At 34.7% G+C, this 12,458-nt stretch overlaps 1 pseudogene; it reads right to left on the bottom strand.

Moving 5' to 3' along the window:
• Window positions 1–2,818: 2,818 nt before the first annotated feature.
• Window positions 2,819–5,703, bottom strand: LOC110207080 (intraflagellar transport protein 52 homolog; annotated as a pseudogene).
• Between the last annotated feature and the right edge of the window lie 6,755 nt (window positions 5,704–12,458).

The raw sequence follows: 12,458 nt of genomic DNA, 5'->3' as shown, positions 1-12,458 counted from the left end.
TACTATTAACATTAATAAGATATGTTATTAATATTAACTATTAATAATTAGCTATCAAGAGGCCCTTTGTGTATCCTTATGGATTGTCATCTGTTCTTTGAATAACCAATATTACTAGATTAACCTTACCATTCTTAAAGGGTCCTTCTATTTAAAATGTGCTTAGAACTCCCTCTCTGACATAGGTGAATATCCTTAAAAATAATGTGTTTTATAACTCAGATAATTATTGAAAATAAGTTATGTCTGATTCTGTGTCTACAGTATCAGTTTCTTTTTACTCTGTGTGTGTGTATACACGATAATAACGTTACTGAGAGACTACAAAGCATATTTTGTTTCATTGAATGAAATGCTTCTTTGCAATAAAGACATTAAGTTCCATAATAGGATGAATGCTAGACATGGAATCAGGAAGACCTAGACACAAATCCTGTCACTTACTAACTTTATGCTCTTAGCCTATAGTAAAATCATTGAAAGCCTCACTTTTCTCAACTAATAAATGAGCATAATACCTGCAATACCTACCTTACTGGGTCTCTTGTGAGGTTCAAATTAAATTATATATACATATATATATATATATATATATATATATATATATATATAATATATACATATATATGTATATGTATATATGTATATATATGTATATATGTATATATATATACACACACACACATATTATATAACATATATACTATGTAAAACTTAAAGTACAATATAAGTAATAATAAAGTGATTTACTATTACATTGTTACTATCATACCTCATAGTAAATTCTAAACTGTTATACACTGTACAAAATCACTTATAAAAAAAACAGTCTATTCTTTCCTTCCTGTTTTCATCAAGGTTACCTGCAGTGTGTTTATAGACTATTTTCATGAGCATTTTTAAAGAAGTTAAGAAGTAGGCATACAGTTTGGTGATTGCTAAATTTTGGGGTTTTTTGTTTGTTTTTGTTTTTTGCTGTCTTCTGTATTACCGCTGTCTGTGACTTTTTTCTAATCCTTTTGGAATTTTTCTCCTGTATATCTTGGCAATATATGACTGAGTGCCTATATAGTCAAGTTTTCTCCAGCATGAATATCTTCTCTATGAATCTGGTCAGAGTAAGCAGTCTTCCAAAATTTGTCTTCTTGGATCATTTCTGCTTCTTTACAAAGTATATCAGGGACAGGGATAGTTGAGTCCTAATATGATTACCTCTACTTTTATTGATGAGGAAAAGCTATTTATATAAGATAGCTGACAGATATTTTGTATTTTGTGTCTATTTGTTGTTTTCTATAAATGTTCTTGAGGTAAACTGGATTAGTTAGTTCTCACAACAAACTTTAGGCTCATTTCACCTCTCTATTGCCTGTCATTGTTTTAGTTGTTTTCCTCATAATGTCTTATTCTTTTTCTCTATAATGTTCTAAATGAAATTGTACTATAAATCAATATTATTGTTGGCTATCATGTCACTACCCTGGGCAAGAAATATTTCTTGCTTACTGATATGGTTTCTGGAGTCTGTTGAGCTCTTAATTGTGATGACAGTTTTACTTAGGCCAAAGTTAATCAAGATACAATGGTAATCTGAGTCAGTCTCTTTACTTTTATTGATTTCCCATTTATCAGAATTAACAAAAAGACATTATCTGCATCCAGAGAAAGAAGTGACGAATAGAAGTATATATAGAACAATTTTACATGTATATATACACACACAGACACACACACAGACACACACACACACACAGCTATTTGGGTCTAATGGTAGCCATCTCTAGGATTGGGGGAGGAGGAGTAAAAAAAAAAGAAAAAAATACATGATAATTTTGTTGTATATTTTAAAGGAATAGGAAATTGTGTATAATAGATTTATAGTTTTGTATATAATTCTTTTTTTAATTGTACTATGTTATGAAAAATGCTTCTTTTATTCCATAAATTAAAAATGAAATACATAAAAAAAAAGAATTAACAGCTTGTATAAATATATTGGGATCAACTATTGTAACTATATTGTATCTTCCTGTCATCTTTTTGTTGTTGTTTCCTCAAATTTGGTATTGACTTCAGTCTACTACCTGACTACATGGACAGCTAATTCTGAAATGCCTACTATGTTGGCAACCAGTTATTTCCTGTCCAATCTAATATAGTTAGTTTCATTATATCGAGTACCTTCCAACTTAATTCTTTTTTAAAACTATAACAAATTATTTTCTTGTATTTAAAGGCATTAGAAGTAAAATATTCAGAGAAGAGACCTTAGGGGACATGTTATAGAAGATATCTCCAATTTTGTAATGTCCTAAAGGTATTGGAGAATACAGGACTAGAGCTTAGGATGGAGCTGGATTTCACAGATCTATGAGTCTGTCCATTTCTGTTTATGGTCCATTTTATTAAGTAGATTCCACAAATTAACTTATTTTCCATAGCATTTATTATTCAGTAGGCATAAAAGAAAGTTGTATAAAGATCACAAAAAAGCTAAAGCAGATTATTATACCTTTAACAAGAACAAAGATAGGACTGAAATTGAAAAAGAACATTTTAATGTAAAAATATTTTGCATATTAGCAAAGTATTGCTCCAACAAAAAAACAGGATATTTATCTTACATAATGATTGTGCCCTTGCCTATTCACTACAGAAGATGTGTAGAGTCTTTAATTTTGTACCTATCTGCAATATAAAAGTGCATGGCTCATAGTGGAGAGGCACTTTTGACAGGAGTTTTTACAATGAAGGACCAAAGAGCAGGTTATTTATTCTAGTATCTTCCCCTCCTCTGGTCTTGTAAGAGACACTGTACTCAGTAATTGCTATGAAATGTAGCTTTAGGGGGGCAGAGCCAAGATGGCAGAGTGAAAGCAGTGACTTGCTTGAGCTCTCCCCCAAACCCCTCCAAATACTCATAAAAAATGGCTCTAAACAAATTCTGAAGCAGCAGAACCCACAAAAAGACAGAGTGAAACAAATTTCCAGCCCAAGACAACCTGGATGATTGATCAGAAAGGTGTATTGCACCGGGCTGGGAGAGCAGCACAGCGCGGCGTGGGTGCGCAGGCCGCAGCAAACCTGGAGCAGGCCTCAGAGGACTGAATCGCGGGCAGCTCTGAAGGTTTCCAGACTCCTCAATCCACGAATGTCAAAGACAACTTAGAAGGGCAGTGGGAAAAGTCTGTGTCTGTTGGTGGTCAGAGAGGAAGGCGGGGTCTCGGCTCCATTCCCCAAGAGCCTGGTCCTGGGGGGCAGCTGCTTCCCGAGCTTCCAGCCCACAGACTGAGGGGGAATCCAGTGGCTGATCAGAGAGGGACTTCAGGGATCTCTTTGCCAGTGCTGAGGCAGGAATCTCTTGCTTTGCCCGTGTGTGGATCTGGGTCACAGTTCTGGGCGGCAGTGCTGGGGTGAGGAAGAGCACTGGCGTGGTGGAGCTTGTAGTGGCTGTGGAGAGGAACCCCTCCTCACAGTTACAGGACAGAAAGGAATACCTGTGCTCACAGGCCAGGAAAGGAGTAAACACCTCACCCCTTATCATACCACCTTGGAAGAACTGAAAATTTACAGGTCCCTACAAGTATCTCTGAAAACAGCTACACAAACCCCTGAAGCTTGGGACAGTACACTCTCCACATTGGAAGCAGACTCTTACCTTAACAAAGAGAGTTTAAAACTCAAGTAATTGGCTGGGATCATGAGCAAGCAGTGCAAAAAGAGTCAGACTATATTATCTTACTTTGGTGAAAAAGAAGATCAAAATATACAACCAGAAGAAGACAACAAAGTCAAAGCTCCTACATCCAAAGCCTCCAAGAAAAATATGAATCAGTCCCAGGCCTTGGAAGAGCTCAAAAGGGATTTTGAGAAGCAAGTAAGGGAAGTAGAGGAAAAACTGGGAAGAGAAATGAGAGTGATGCAAGAAAATCATGAAAAACAAGTCAACAGCTTGCTAAAGGAGACCCAAAAAAATACTGAAGAAAATAACACCTTAAAAAACAGCCTAACCCAAATGGCAAAAGAGGTCCAAAAAGCCAATGAGGAGAAAAATGCCCTAAAAAGAAAAATTGGCCAAATGGAAAAGGAAGTCCAAAAGATTACTGAAGAAAATACTTCCTTAAAAATTAGAATAGAGCAATTGGAAGAGAGTGACTTTATGAGAAATCAAGACACTGTAAAACAAATCCAAAAGAATGAAAATTAGAAAACAATGTGAAATATCTCATTGGAAAAACAACTGACCTGGAAAATAGATCCAGAGAGAGAATTTAAAAATTATTGGACTATCTGAAAGCCATGATCAAAAAAAGAGCCTAGACATCATCTTTCAAGAAATTATCAAGGAAAACTGCCCTGATATATTAGAACCAGAGGGCAAAATAGAAATTGAAAGAATCCACAGATCTCCTCCTGAAAGAGATCCCCAAAGGAAAACTCCTAGGAATATTGTTGCCAAATTCCAGAGTTCCCAGGTCAAGGAGAAAATATTACAAGCTGCCAGGAGGAAACAATTCAAGTACTGTGGAAACACAATCAGGATAACACAAGATTTAGCAGCTTCTACATTAAAGGACCGCAGGGCATGGAATATAATATTCCGGAGGGCAAAGGAGATAGGATTACAACCAAGAATCACCTACCCAGCAAAATTGAGTATAATCCTTCAGGGGAAAAAATGGTCATTCTGTGAAATAGAGGACTTTCAAGCATTCCTGATAAAAAGACCAGAGCTAAACAGAAAATTTGACTTTCAAATATGGGACTCCAGTGGAACATGAAGAGGTAAACAGGAAAGAGAAATCATAAGAGACTTATTAAGATTGAACTGTTTACATTCCTGCATAGAAAGATGATATTTGTAACTCATGAGAACTTTGTCAGTATTAGGGTAGTTGAAGGGAAAAAAATTGTATGTATGTATATATAGATAGATAGAGGGCACAGGGTGAGTTGAAGATTAAGGGGTCATATCTGGAGAATAAAATTAAGGGATGAGAGAGGATGATACTGGGAGAAGAAAGGGAGAGGTAGAAGGGGGTAAATTATCTCACAAAAAAAAAGAAATGTAGCTTTACCTGTGTCAATGTCATGCTGCTGATGCAGTTTCTTAAACTTGGAAGAATATATGTTTTAGAAGATGTTTAGCATCTTCTTGTTCTTTTTGTAGTTTACTAGTCATCACACTTCCTGACATAAAATTCCAGGTCCTCTTCAGTACACTTATTGGTAATTTGAGCAAGCTATGCTTTCTCTGAAGAGAAAATTTCATCCAAGTCAAAAAGTTCCAGAGAAGACGGTGGTAATTCTCTGAAACTGGAAGGAAAAACTACTAGTTGAAGGGTAGGTAGTGGAGTCTCAAATTGAGGCTGGGTGAGTTGGGGAGGTTTGTGTTTCCTTTTTAGTTGTTCATGAGCTTTGATAACTTTAGGTAAGGAAGTGGTATCCAGCCAGTAAATGGATGTCAAAGAGAGTTATGAAGTCATGTGGGTTCTCCTCATTCTGGGGACGACACACTCAAAATCTCTCTGATGATATAGCAGTGTCTGGCAATATGGTATAATCAGAAATCTCTGGGTCTTCTGCATCAATCTGGTTTAAATGGATGTCTGTTGTAGTGAGCCACTGGAAAACTAAACCCATGATTTTGCTGTTTTCTTCCTTATCCAAATACTGGTCACTAAACATGTGGCAAGAACCTAGCACTAACTAATTTTCACCTTGGTTTTTTAGAGTGGTAAAAAGACAGAATGGATCTGTTAAGAGGAAACCAGAGAGATTCAGTTGATAAAACAGCTACTGCTGGTTTCATCACACTCAGTATGGTACCAAATGGATCCACAAAGATGTTTTTTTTCCATTGCTTTCCTCAACAATTATTTTTCCCACTTAATAGTATTTTATTTTATTTCCAATTGCATGTAAAGATAGTATTTACCATTCACTTTTATAAGATTTTGATTTCCAATTTTTGATTTCCAAGTTACCACTGTAACTATATAGTGTCTTCGTGACATCTTTCTGTTTGTTTGTTTCTTCAAATTTGATATTGACTACAAAAACATTGTATAGTAAACAGCAACATTGTACAATGATCAACTTTGATAGACTTAGTTCTTCTCAGCAATATACTGATCTAAGACAATTCCAAAAAACTCATGATGGAAAAAGTTATCCACATCCAGAGAAGGAACTATAAAGTCTGAATGCAGATTGAAGCACACTATTTTTCCTTTCTTTTGTTTGTTTGTTTGTTTTGCTTTGCTTTTCTTTCTTGTGGCTTGTTCCTTTAGTTCTAATTCTCCTTTACAACATTTTTTTCCCTCTCTCTCTTCCTCCCCTCCCACCTCCCTAGAATGGCCAGCAATCTGATGTAGGCTAAACATGTATAATCATATTAAACATATTTCCATGTCATGTTGTAAAAGAAGAATCAGAACAAAAAAGGAAAAACCATGAAAAAAAGTAGTAAAATAGTATGCTTTGACATGACTAATGTGGAAATATGTTTAATATGACTGTACATATACAGCCACTCTTTGTGGTAAATATCTCCTTTTTTTGATGCATTAAGGATAATGGTACTTTGAAGCTTTCTCTATAGTTTCCTGAGACCCACTGACCACTATCACCCTGTAGTGCCAATGGACATCACTGGGGGCCAACTCTCCAGGTGCCATTGACACTACCTCCAGGCAACACTGCACACAGGCACACCGATGGGCACATAGTAGGAGCTTATTGACCCACCTATCATAATGAGGGTAGTTCTTCTGCTGCAGTACTCTGCAAAAAAAATTGTAAAATAATTATGACACAAATATTTCTAGTAATCCAACCCTAATTTGCGATGTAGTAGAAAGTAAATTTGTACTGGAAATTCAAAGGCCTAGGTTATTGCCCCAGCTCCATCACTAACTAGCTGTGGACCTTAATTATGAAAGGATCAGAGATACAGAAACGGAAGGACCCTCAATGGCCATCTAATCCAAGGGAGTTTTAGTTATTTGGCCAAAATCACATGAGTAGTAAGGACACAGATAGTAAAGCAGGTTATGAATGCAGGACTTCTGATTTCAGCATCAGCGTTCTATAACAAACTGCTTCTTAAGTTTCTCCATCTTTAAAACTAGAAATTGGACTACATAATCTCTACGATCTCTTCCAATTCTAAATTCTGTGATTCTAATTACAGAATAAATCTTGGCCTATACTTTGTAGTTATGTGGTTGACTGCAGATGCTTTGTGAACTAAATACACCCCCAAATTTGTCTTGTGCCTGAAATATGCCAAGTATACTAAATATATATTTTCAGACTTTGATTAGAGTGCCATACTAACTATAAGTGTGCAGAAACACCATGAAGAATGGTCTCTGCATACAGGAAGTAGGGTTCCCTGCTTGCAACTATGCTGGAGCTGGGATCCTTCCATTTTGACAGATGGATCATTCCCTGGCAAGTACTGACTCCATTAGAAATCTTAGAAACTGCATGAGCAATCGATGATCATGACAGCAAGAAGAAAAAGGGTCTGATTGGCCCTGGACATCTCAATGTCTGCCATTTGACCACTGGTACAGCTGGTACAGGTGTCTGTGATATAAGAATAGATAGTAAATTTAATCCAATACATTTTAACCAAATGCTTATAAACCATTGTTCTAAGGACTACGAGTAATACAAGGAAGAAATTAACATGTTCTCTTTCTTTGTGGAGATTATAGTTCAGGTAGAATATTAAAGGGTAATAAAGGGCATAAAGGGCATAAAGGCTGAATGCTGCCCACTTAGCTACAACAGAAGAACTCTTGAGAACTAAAGGAGGATGGTCAATATGGAGGAGAAAGTTTCTACTTTAAGCTCTGTAGAAGGTAGATTTTTTTTTCTTTAAATATCTGATTTTCAGTTTATACTCCTAGCTTTAAGGCCACACATCAGTCTATGATACTGAAGGAATATTTTTATTTTGTTTTGGGGATATTTGAGGGGAAGCATTCATATAAATGTAAAAACGCTGGAAAGCAGTCAACAGGGAAATTTACCTGTGTAGATGACTGTTTTTTTTCAAAACATTGCCCAGTGGGATCCCAATTTGATTAGTTATCTTTTCTCAAAATTAATCACCTCTTAACTCATTAAAATAGCCACCACACTGAGATAGTGACCACTGAAAATGCCAGGCAATATTTAATGAACAATACAAAAAAATGCAAGAAAGAAAAAAACAAACAAAAATATAACTGAAGGAGCCCTTTTTAATGGCTAAATAAATTCTGTAATTTCTAAGCTAAAGACATATCCAGTAAAGAACTAGACCATTAAATGCAAGTGCTTAGAATATTCCACAAGGTACATTTCAGAAAGGGTTTAAAAAATACTGAAGATACATTAAGATAATTGCAGTGGTCTAATTAGTCTTTCTCCTAAAAATGGCCTGTCTACTAGGGGTTTAATAGATGAAGGATTTTAAAGGGGTTATAGAGAAACAGTTATAGTAATCATAGAAGGAAAAAGTGCTGAAGGTATCACAGAGCCTCATAATTAAACTGAAACTTACAGCTCAATTAAATTTGAGCATCATTATGCATAAAACATCAGTGAGCACCAAGAGTCTAATAAAAAAGAATGCTATCAATGTTAACAGCCAAAAGGTAAGAGATAATATAGATTGGACCAAGTGGTGCAGATATAGTCAAGGAAAATTTGAATAATGTTGGAAGTTGAAGTACAACCCTAACTCTCTAATAAGCTGATTAATGTGTTCTTGACACAGCAGAGCTATCCATGGCATCAAATTACATCAAGCTCAGGTTTACACAAAACACCATAATTTTTTTTTTCTGGGGTGGGGGTGAGAAATACACATTCCAGTGATTTATCTTTTGCAAGAAAGACAAGAGACACCTTTGACTGCCAATGCATCACTCTTCCCTTTTACCCTTGTAAAAACAATTATATATTTAGGACAGGATGAACTGACCTTGCTTTTATATTCTAAATTTACTTCTGAGAGTCTGGAATGGTTGCTTTTTCTGAGGACACCATTTTAATCTTCAGGACTCATGAGTAGAGAAATTTGTGGGAATCAGTTTTCATTACACTAAAAAATTCAATGACTCATTTGTTTGTGTTCATGGTTAGAATGTTCAAAGTTACCAGGTACAGTTTACTATACCCAAATTAAATGTAGGAGTCGATGTCATAACCAGAAACCTGTTCTTTTCTTGAAAAATGATAACCCATGGGAAAGTACACTTTCTGCTGCAATTCAAATTGTTACGTGACTTTCAGAGATTAAGTAACTTGCTGTGCCATCTTAGCCAAGATATTAAGGAATAAATGCCAAAACCAGGTCTCATTTTCATCTATAAAATGAGATTGGAATAGAAAACCTTTAAGGTTCCTTCAAACCCTAAAATTCAATGCTCTCTAAAGCAGTTTTCTCATCCCAAATTTTTCTAAGGTCATAATTCTCACAAATAGCTTTTGCTTGACTAGATAAAAACTGGATCAGGAGTTCTATTACTTAAACAAAGTATCTGAAAACCTCTGCAATCAATGTCATTTTTATGTGAGAAGCTAAAACTTCTGTCTGGCATCCTTTCAAAGTCCAACTCTTTCCATGAAAGGCAATATAGTGCAGTGGAAACATCACCGGGCAAAGAGTCAACAGAGCTGGATTCTGGTCCAAACCCTGCCTGTAACTCACCATTTGATTTCCATCATGTCACTTTATCTCTGTCAGCCAAGCAGTCAGCAAGTATTTAAGTGTTTACTATGTGATGGGCACTGTGCCAAACTGAGGATACAAAAACAAACAAGCAAATAATCCTTGCCCTCAAGAAGTTGACATTCTAATGGAAGATAATCTCAATTTCCTCACCAATCAAATGAGGAGGTTGGATCATATAATCCCTCAGGTGCCTTCTAACTTTTTGATTCAGTAACATCTTCTAAGCAATTTCCTTTGACCTAAATCTTCATAAGATCATAGCTTACATAGCTTTATCTGAACATTAAAAATTTTGTCAGAAACTTCACTCCTTAAACTCTTTTTCTTATATGTAAGATAATCATAGTAAATATGTGATTTTAGATTTTAATTGCATTTTCTTATATGAAAAGAGAAATTCATGTTACAAACAATAAGTTGATTATCCTATGGTAACTTCCCTAAAATTAAGATTGTATCTTTTCCAACATCAAATTTCTTCACCAGTGTTCTAAAAGTCCCTTGTCTTACGATAGCTTCCTTCCTCATTATTTCTTCCCACCCTTTCCCGTAAACACAATTTATCTCCCAACAGCATCCTCCATGCCTTTACAGACTGCTGTCATCCCTGCAGAAGCCTCCTGCTTTGTGTTGCCTGCATTAAGAATCATTCTTCTTGCTTCACTTCCCCTTCTAGGCTCTTCATTCCACTTCAGAAAGACAGATGTCTTGTCTTTTTTGTTCAAACTCCTTCTGTTACACACTTCTGTCCTAGTTTACTATTGTAAAGAATATCAAGAGAGGTTTTGGACAGAAGATGGATGCCAGAGCAAATACATTTCTAATACTGAGGTTGGAATGGAGCTTGCGGAGGAAGGATTTTTGTTTCTGTTTGCGTTAACATCAGAATTATGATCTTAAAAACGACAGCTTCCATGTAATGCTCTGTGTAAAAAAAAAATGATGAGAGAGTCCATTCTAGTTGACCAATGAACCTAACAAAGTAAAATTAGAGAGCTACCTGATTTTTTTCTACCCACCAAACTGATTTTTAACTGAATTGAGAACAATAAATATACCAGAATTAATGATTTAAAGGTTATAACAGACTTCAATATAAAGAAGTTACTGTATTGGCCTAAACTCAAAACAGATTGTGCAATACTTCAGATTTACATAAGGACATCAAAAAACTTTCAGATTCCTTGAACATTTAAGAAAGGATATGTTCTGATTGTGGAGAGTAGTTGCTGGTTTCTAATAACTAGGTTAATTTTATCTAGAAAATTATTTTAATATCTTATCAGATTTGTATGTTTCAAAGCATGGATTCCTGTGCAGGTATTTCTATATTGTCTCTTGGCTATTTCAGTGTTTCATTTTGTTTTTGTTTGTTTGTTTGTTTTTATGTGCATCATTATAATGTGCAGTGATGACAGTATAGTTACTTTTATCTGGTTTGTTAAATTAGTCTGGGATCCAATACTTGATATATCACGCTTAAATTTGAATGATTAAGTTGTCTAAAAAATAATGCAAAGTGCAAGGTAAGAGAAAACAACAGGAAAACAAAAGGCTTGGATGCTAAGTTAGGTTTCAACAAAGATAGGAGCTAAAATATCTGATGTAATGACTTGGTTTCCTAAAGGGCTCCTAATTTTAGGAGCACAAGCTCAAAACAAACAAACAAAAAACAAAAACAAAAACAAAAAAAGCTTTACTATGATCTCTGATGGAGTGCTTTTATTTTCAATCTTAAGAACAGCAGAATACTATAGTGAGGTTTAAAGAAAAGTAAAAATAGCTAGAAGTAAGGATACTAAATAAGTTAAGAACTAACAGGTCAAGGATCACTATAAAGCTGTTGAAATGGTCTGGAAACAGGGACAGGGATGAAGGGGAATGTTTATCTTATCAAATTAGAATTGTAGTGAAAATATACATGACAGGGTTTTTTTTTGTATTCATGATTAAAAATATTATTTCACACTAAACTATTGTATGCTAACCCAAGACTAAAAATAACATTTCTAAAAAGCTAAATACATTGTAGCTATTTTCTTTCTTTCTTTCTTTTCCATATCAATACATTAGCACTTCTGCTGTTGCCTAACTATCTATTTCTGTGCCCTCCACTGATAGAACGATATTGCAGTTTTAACAAACAACTAGAATTAAAATGAACTTAGTATTTTAATGAAATCAGAAGACTTTGGGGAAGTTACTGAAGTTTCCAGTGAAGAAATCAGATAATTTTTCATTGCAACCAAATATTTTTGATTGTTCCCTTTAATGCATATGTATGCTTCAATTCAAGTGTGTGTATACACAGACATATATATATATATATATATATATATATATATATATATATATAATGCACTTACATATACATGTGCATACATACATAAATTACATACTGAAAATAAAGGTGACATTTTAAAAAATCTTTTGAAGTTGTATTTATTTGATAAACTTTTAACATAAGTCTGTCCTTACATCTAACCATATAAGTATACTATATATGAGGGTAAAAATTAAACATAATTTCCATAATATGCTAGTTTCTTTAAAATTAAGATTAATTTTAGGCATCTTATTTCATATACTAATGCCTATATTTTTGGCACTAAAATTGACATTACTTAAATTGCATGGGATTCATTAGAGTTGGACATTGTATATTGGTTTTCTTAATTATGTATAAAAAATTATCAGCAACTTTGCCTGTTTCAGAATTTCC

The sequence above is a fragment of the Phascolarctos cinereus genome, unplaced genomic scaffold, assembly GCF_003287225.1.
Source record: "Phascolarctos cinereus isolate Bilbo 61053 unplaced genomic scaffold, phaCin_HiC Scaffold_726;HRSCAF=1367, whole genome shotgun sequence".
NCBI lineage: Eukaryota > Metazoa > Chordata > Mammalia > Diprotodontia > Phascolarctidae > Phascolarctos > Phascolarctos cinereus.
This window is presented reverse-complemented; position numbering and strand designations above follow the sequence as displayed.